The sequence below is a fragment of the Dermacentor variabilis genome, chromosome 1 (assembly GCF_050947875.1).
Source record: "Dermacentor variabilis isolate Ectoservices chromosome 1, ASM5094787v1, whole genome shotgun sequence".
In the NCBI taxonomy this organism is placed as follows: Eukaryota; Metazoa; Arthropoda; class Arachnida; order Ixodida; family Ixodidae; genus Dermacentor; species Dermacentor variabilis.
In genome coordinates this window covers 911,225-919,740 of record NC_134568.1, presented here as the reverse complement: position 1 = coordinate 919,740, position 8,516 = coordinate 911,225, and positions in this window count along the sequence as shown.

The window sequence follows — 8,516 nt, the reverse complement described above, 5'->3', positions numbered from 1 at the left end:
CTTTTAGCTTTTTCTTTAATGGTTTCTGACGATCAGAAACGCATCTTACAGAGCAGGAGAATGCCGCATCAAGTAAAATCCTCTCTTTCGCCTTAACTAAGCGTTAGGAAGGTCGCCAGTCACGGATGGCAAGCGTGAGCGGTTAGCGTGAAAGCGCACCACGCCTAAAATAAGCGTGCAAAAAATAACATTCACTCCCGCTTCGCAAGCGTTACTCATCCCGCGAGTCATGCTTAGGAAGCGTGTTATTTTTAGCGTGAAAGCACATCACACTTCCAACAAGCGTGCGAAAAGATCGCCGACACTTACGCTTACTAAGCGTGAACAATTTTAGAGTGTCGAAAAAATCACCGCCCCTTCCAGCCCGTGAAGATGGTCGAACCGCGAAGCTGTGTTACTTACACCGAGTGTTGCACCATGCAAGTCAAACTTCGCAAGCAATCTATTTTGCAAATCTTTTGTTTCACCATTTTTTCACCTCATTTTCGCTTTTGCTTGCATCGCGTGAGGCGCAGGCTTGCTTTGAGAGGGCTTTATTTATTTATTTATTTATTTATTTATTTATTTATTTATTGCGCGTTAGGCGGGCCCTACGACGATGAGCCCGTTCACGAGCCAACTCTCGCTTACGCCCACGGTAGGCAGCTTCTTCCGCAGGACTATGCACTACACGTGGTCTTGCTATAGTTGAAGCTGGGATGGCATTCTTTACTTATTTTATTTATTTACAGCATACTGCAGACCCTAATTGGGTGCTAGCAGGAGGGGCAACATAAAAAGAACGACAATAATAACTGCAAAAAGCACAGGAAATTACATTGCAGCCATGAGAATATATAAACAATGACATATAGCAAGAACAGAAAACAATAACGCTGCAACTGTCAATATGTAATTTTGTCCAAGGCATCAATACTGGTTAGTAGATCAGTCGGGAGTGAATTCCATTGAGTGATTGTGCGCGGAAGGAAAGAGTATTTAAAAACATTGACTCTAGCGTTGTACGGTGTTAGGGATTCCGCGTGATTATTTCTTGTTAGGCGTGTTGTGGTGGACTTAATAAATGGAGCAGGACTCATTAAAGGTTGTTATTTTTGATTAGGAAAGTAACTTCAATCTTTGAATTTTTCTTCGTATTTCCAGTGTCTGTATGTTATGTTGTGCCATGAGAGTGGTGGGGGAGTCAGTAGAGCGGTATTTGTTAAAAATAAATCCAACAGATTTACGCTGGATCATTTCCAACGCCTCAATGTTGTGTTTTGTGTAAGGGTCCCAGACGGTGCATGCATATTCGAGTTTAGGTCTGATGATTGAGGTGTAGGCTAAGAGCTTTGCGCTAGTAGGGGCAGCTTTTAATTTGTGCCTGAGGAGGCAAATTTTCTTAAAAGCTGACGTGCATATGTTTGAGATATGCTTATTCCAACTAAGATTATTGGTTATAGTAACACGTAGGTAAGTGTATTCGTTAACTTCTTCGAGCGGGTGAGATGGAAGGTTATATGAAAATGATAGGCTACTCTTTCTGTTGGAAGCTTTCATGAAGACTGTTTTATCATTGTTAAGTTTCATGTCCCATCGATTGCACCAAGAATGAATGTTCTGAAGGTTAGAATTAAGGAAGACTTGATCTTCAGAAGACCTAATATCATTAAACAATACACAATCTGCACTGGTTTACTAATCATATCAACAATGTCATTTATGTAGATTAAGAAGAGTAATGGTCCCAGCACACTTCCCTGCGGTACGCCAGAAGTGACTGGGAGGTGGCTGGAACAATGAGGATCAATACTGACGAACTGTGTTCGGTTAGAAAGGTAAGCAGACACCCAGTTAATAATGAAAGAAGGAAGCCCAGTAGATTCAAGCTTACATATCAGTTTGTCATGTGGAACCAGGTCAAACGCTTTCTTAAAATCTAGAAAGATAACGAAAGTCAGCCCGGACCCGTTTAGTGTATCAGCAAAGCAATGAACTACAGATGTTAGTTGGGTGACTGTTGAAAGTCCCTTTCTAAATCCGTGTTGAAATGGAGACAGAATGTCTCTGTCACTTAGAAAGGGAGTTATATAGGTGGCTACAATGTGCTCAAGAAGTTTACAAGAAGAAGCTGTCAGGGATATTGGATGAAAATTTGTAACAGATGATGCGATACCTTTCTTAAGTATTGACACAATCCGCGCAACTCTCCAATCTGAAGGAACGCTGATAGTTGATAGGCTTGCACGAAAAATTATGACAAGAAATTTGGATATCATTTTACTATAACGCTGCAAGAACATCTTTGAAATCCCGTCAGGACCAGGAGACACTTTTGTTTTCAAATTTAACAACATGGATAACACGCCTGCAGAAGATACAATTCTTGGTTCGGGAGGACATGATGCAGCTGTTTGCCGTATTTGGGAGTTGGATTTCGAAAAAACACTGTAAAAATATGTATAAAAATGTCCAGCAATGCTCGCTTTATCGGTGGCAAGAACGTCATTGTGCATAATATGGTCGATAGGCTTGTTTTTCTTGGCCAAGTGTCTCCAAAACTTCTGCGGAGCGTTTTGAATGAACCTCGGCAGCGTGTGTTCAAAGTAATGACGTTTTGATTGGCTCACAGCTTGACGCAGTGCAAGTCGTGCAGCTGCTATAGCGTTTCGGGAGACACGTGTACGTTTTAATCGCTTTAGTTTTCGTTTTAAATGCAAGACCCTACGCGTGATCCAGGGGTTTCTTTTGTGCGTTTTCTTTATTCTATCGGGAATAAAATGGTTTATGCAGTACGTGCAGATTTCTTTAAACTTATGACATAGTATATGCACATCATTTCCTTTAAAATCGCTAAGGCATAGATCAAGGTAATCAAGCACGCTTTCGTCCCTGGCACGCGAAAAGTCTGTTACACAGACAGGCTTTGTAGGTGGCGAGTTGTTGGGATTTTGGATGCTGCATGAAAAATGCACCACATAGTGATCGGAGAGGCCGTTTTCCACCGAGACACGAACATTTTGAATCGATCGGCTGATAAACACTAGGTCAAGTACGGAAGCACAATTACCCTGCACACGCGTGGATTTTGTCACTACCTGTTGAAGGTTATGTTGTAACATAATATCGAAAATGTAATGCGTGCCAGGGGCAGAACCAGAAACAAGATAATTCCAATCCAATCCAGGCAGGTTGAAGTCACCAGCAAGAATTATTTTATCGTTAATGTGCTTAGACATGTGATCAGCCAAGTCGGGAAAGAACGTTTGTTGTGAATCAGGTGGTCGGTAAACCGCAAATAAAAGCAAAGACCGGCCCCAGCAGCACAGTTTTAAAGAGACGCTCTCGTGATGAATAAGATGCGGTAAAACAAAAGCTTGAATACCCTGCTTCACCAACACAGCTACACCACCACCTCTTGATTACCTGTCGCAACGAAACGCGTTATACCACGGAGGAAAAATGTCGTCGTCATTTATTTCATCTTCCTGCCAAGTTTCGGTGATTGCCACAATATGCGAATTATAATCTAAGATTAAAGCTTCAAGTTGGTCACATTTATTAGCTATGCTACGGGCATTAAGGTTCAGTAGGCGTAGTTCCTTATCGCTAGAAGCCTGACGTCACTCAATGCCTGAAGTGGACTGACGTCGGGGCAGTTTGACCCTCACACATGTGGCGTCGCCCCAAGCGTAAATTTCACTGTCCACTTTGAGCTTATCGTTTATCAGCATTATTTTCCTTCCGTCTTTCTTTTTTTTCGTTTGGCACTAGCCCAAAGAAGCTTTCTTTTGCAGAGTGTTTCGCTTGAGCAATCGTGTTGAACCGATAAGTCCGTTCCTTTAAATTTGTAAGCGTTTTTCATAATTTCCTGTTTTTCATTGCAGTTTTGGAAGAATATTATAACTGGTCTTTGCTTTCCAGGTTTTCCAACCCGGTGAATTCTTCCAATTGATTAGTAGCTGATATGAAGCTTTTCAATAAATGTATCGACAACATTTTGTCTTAGTTCCAACATAGTCTCACCCGCGTCTTCGGACGAACCGAAAACCATCAAGTTCGAGCGCCTGCTTCTGTCCTCTAAACTGACGACTTTCGCCTGAAGTGTATTGAATGTTTTTGCGATGCCCTCTATCCTTGCTACACGGCTTTCTATGTCGGCAAACCTGGAGGTGAAATCAGACATCAGTTTTTCCATGTTCGCCTGTTGTACCCGAAGAGCTGCAACCTCGTCTGTAAGTTTATTCTGGCCACCAGCAACTGCCTTAGTAGATCTTTTGTACTGGGGTCTCCCGTATTCGGACCGGGATTTAACTCCACGTCCCCGCAGAGCATGAGCTTGCACACACTAAACACTTCACAAACGATAGAAATGCACTGACGAACGACGACTGGCCGCGGATTTCGCCACGCAGCTCAGCAAGACAACACCTCAGCAAGACAATATACTGGCGGCTGTCACGTGTCGGCGTTTCTGTGGTCCGGGGACGGTTGCCCGCACGCCTTCGTCAACGGAAGGGCTGACAGGTGAATATTCGTACGTGTTCTGTAATCGAAACGAAGGTCTTTCCGAGAGAGAACGTTGAAAATGTAGCCTTGAGATGCAGTGGTTTGTCTAGTGTTGGCACTCATCTCAGTGGCACCGTACATCGAGGCCTGCAGAAATCGTCGCGATAGCCATTTTAGGGATATTTTGATTACTTATTCTTACTTAGTGGTACTTGCAACAGATAATTGCTTGTGTTTTTTTACACTGGGTGCGTAGACTCCTGGAACTTGTTGCTGGACAAGTTGAGGGCAGTTTAACTACAGCTCACACAGCAAAAGACAAACATAAAAAGAGCACACTCCGCACTACATGTGTGTCATCTGCGCGTCTTCTTTTTTTTTTTTTGGTAGCTTTATTGCACTGCCTGTGATGCTTCTAAGCAGCAGCCCAGCAAGCGGCGGCTTTTTGTTTTTTAGTGCGTGTTTGCCATTGGAAGGTCGCCCTTCGGTAATAAAATGTACAAGATCACGATCGGCTGGTATCGGCTCCTGAGAACAGTTCTGGCGTAATCGCAACTCTGTGAATATGCTCCCTGTAGCCAAATGCCAGTTATACCATTATATAACGACGGCGACTGGCCTGTAACAACTTGTTTCAGAAAATATAGGCGATTTGATTTCATGTTACTTTTGTGTAACTTAGGCATTTAGGCATTTAGTATCAAAAGCGATTACTGAAAAGAAAAAGAGAAGTAGCATTTAAACGATTGCGGACTTGACGCTCCAAAACCATGATCTGACTCTGCATTAATTGAGACTACCTGGGGTCTTGCATTTCGCCCCACAGCGGCAACCCCGACCGGTTTCGTATCTGCGTCCTTGAGCTCAGACGCCCAACGATAGCCACTGGGCTACCACTGCGGGTAAAATAATATGCTGGGGAACAAATAGACTTTGAATTAATCTTCACCAACGTTGACGTGAACAGCCTGACATAACGCGAAATCTAAATATTTCAGCGGAATTGACAACCGAGCAGACGGCCCGTGTCACACTGGTCGTGGATCGGCTGGCGCACCGACGCCGTCGCTTCTCGCTCCAGCTTCAGCAACCAAGACGATGGCCCACAGGAGGCGGAACGAGCTCGCAGCTGGCACAGCGTGTCTTCCCAGGCCAGCCCCGTGTTGTCGATGCCTCCGCCCACCGCCTGACCATCGCAGGAGCACCGCGCTGTCCTAGCCCCTGCTCCAGCGGTGGGGCTTGGCGCAAGGGCGGCGTGCCTCGTTTTGAGTGCAACCACAGCTTGGGCGTGGCTTGCTCCGCGCGTGGCGTCGAGAATCCCGCCGTCGTGGCCTTCGACACGCTGCCCTTTCCCGCGGCAAGCCCTGCGATACCTCAACACACGGGAAGTTATGCGAGGCCAAGCACTCCACCGCTATTCTGACTGGGGCGGAGTAATTTTCACAGAAATTCTCGAACTTTTCAAGCAGTACAAGGACGTCCTGGCTGTTTCTGTGGGCGGGTTATAGGCTTCCATAAAATCGGCTCCGCAAACGCTGCCGTGGAAGCTTCGCTTCGCCCGGGAATTTAGTCGATGGAGCTCATCACGAGAATTCGGCGGATGACGCAGTTGACCGGTGACGCGGATATTTCTGCGTTGTCTTTTTTCCATACATTAGTGTTGTATCACGCACGCAGCTTCACCGTTAACAGCAAGAAGTTCTATTTTCTTCTGGTTTTGTAAAAATAAATCGTCACTTATGCGATATCTTTAGTTTGGCCTGAATATTTGCTTTTTAGGGCGACATCGTTTTTGCATTGTTGTAATTTATGCATAGCTTATAACAGGCATGAGTAGGTGCGTGTGGACTTCATATGTACCTAATGCATATTCAACTGAACCAATAAAACAAGTGACACACGGCAGAGCTGCGCGCTATGTATCCGCCCACTTTCTCCTTTCGGTCTGCTTTATCGTCCACTGCGTACGGGAAGTAAATACGTGCTAACTCGCTCAAATCGCTACACTTGTCAGCTAAATTACTCTTTTACTTGGTGGCAGAAATCACATCCAACTTACTAGCTTCTACCTATATCTTCAAAAGATTAAGTATATATATATATATATATATATATATATATATATATATATATATATATATATATATATATATAGAGAGAGAGAGAGAGAGAGGCTTTGCATTTTTCAACTACAACTGCAACGGTTGGGTTAGGTTGGGTTGGGTTAGGTGAGGTTAAATAGACGCGTCTAATTTAGAACTTTGAAGCTCGTGGTGTGGCAAAGCGTCCAATTAGACAGTTTCTAACCTTCTATCTATTAAGTATTAGTTGTTTCGCGCTTACTGCAGATGCCCGCGAATTACAAAAAAAAAAGAATATTCCACGTAACATGCCCGCTTGCGTGCCGCGATTGCAGTGCTCTCAAACGTTCCGCGTACGAACGAACGTGGCATTTAGTCGAGTGTGCTGCCCCTTAAAAGGTGACAGGGTAGTAATGCAAGCGTTGGCTGTGCGATTTACGCCAGCAACCGTCAACATGGCCCCGCTGGGCCACGTTGGGCCATTGACAGAGTGCGTGGACTAGCGGATTATTGTGTCCCCGAGTATTGAAGGTGTGTTGACCTTGACTTTTGTGTTGCTCCAAGGCGATAGTGCAACTGAATTCCGTGGGACTCCTTCACCACCGCCTCCGGGTAAGCTGCTGGTGGCAAATGGCTTACTGTCGAAGGCACACGCGATGCCAGCCACATGGAAGTTGTACGTGTTGACATGGCGAGAGACTTGTCCACGCCACAAGCAGCACTGGCGCCAGCAGATGACCTGCTGCATTCACTGCAACCTGGTTGAACCAGACCTGTGTCATGTCCACAGGATTTAGGACACCCGCCTGTGGTGTAGCGGCAGCAGCAGCAGCACGTCCTGGACGGGTAGGGCGAGTGTCGCCTGCTCCACGATGCCTTCCTCTGAAACGTTTCCAGACAATCGCATTCTTTGGGTACTTGACGCACTTTACAAGGGCGGGTGGGCGGGCTTGTTTTCATGGTTGTGCATCCTTCTTTCTATGTCATCATCGTCCCTCATCACACCTTTACGCCTCCATTCCCCCTCCCCCTGTGCAGGGTAGCAGGCTATAGCGGGTTAGTTCAGGCCGACATCTCTGCCTTCTTTCAAATAAGTTATCTCACTCCAGTTCGTGGTCAGATGGGTAGCATCACTTCGGTCGCTGAGTGTCGCAATTGTGTATATACGTGCCGTTCTGCAACAAACGTCTTACACACCGACGTAACTCTCTGTAGAGGCGGGCTTAGGTAGGTACCACTATTCAAATAAACTCTTTTATAAGTAAACTTGGAGTACTGGGTGTGCGCCACTTGGTCTTTGCTGGTCTCCAATGACCCTCTTTGACCCCAACTTGGGCCCCTGGGTGTTTGACGCCAACTTGGGTAACTAGTTATGGGCCGCCGAGACTGTGCCGCCCTATAACGACGAAAAATATCCCTCAAATTTCTCCAATGCTGAGCCGAATCGAGCCCACGTCAGAAGAGTTCCTCAAGGGCAGCAACCCGATGCATTTGCAGTCTGCGCCACAGACGAACTGGGTGTGCACCGCTTTTCAATGAACGCCGCTCACGCCAACGCTTTAGCGAGCCGCGCCCTGAATGCACTGGGCATGTGTCGCTCTTCAATGAACGTTTCGCCAACTTGGGTCACTGAGTAAGTGCCGCGGAGTGTGCGACAAGCGAGGGAACCATCATCGGCGTTTGCAGGCGCCGGCACACCACGCATCTCGCCTCGGAGGCCAGGCGCGGGCTTCGCGACAGCCGCGGCAAATGGCGCCGCATGTCCAGAAGGAAACACGAGACCGGAGCCCGGTTCTCGCACGACGCGTTTCTCAGCGTACGCACGCACCGGCGCGCCATGCATTTCCGAGGCCGCACGCATGCTTTGCGGCGGCGATGCTAGATGGCGCCGAGTGTTCATACGGAATAGAGTTACTGTATATGCTACCGTAGGTAGCAGAGTTGCGC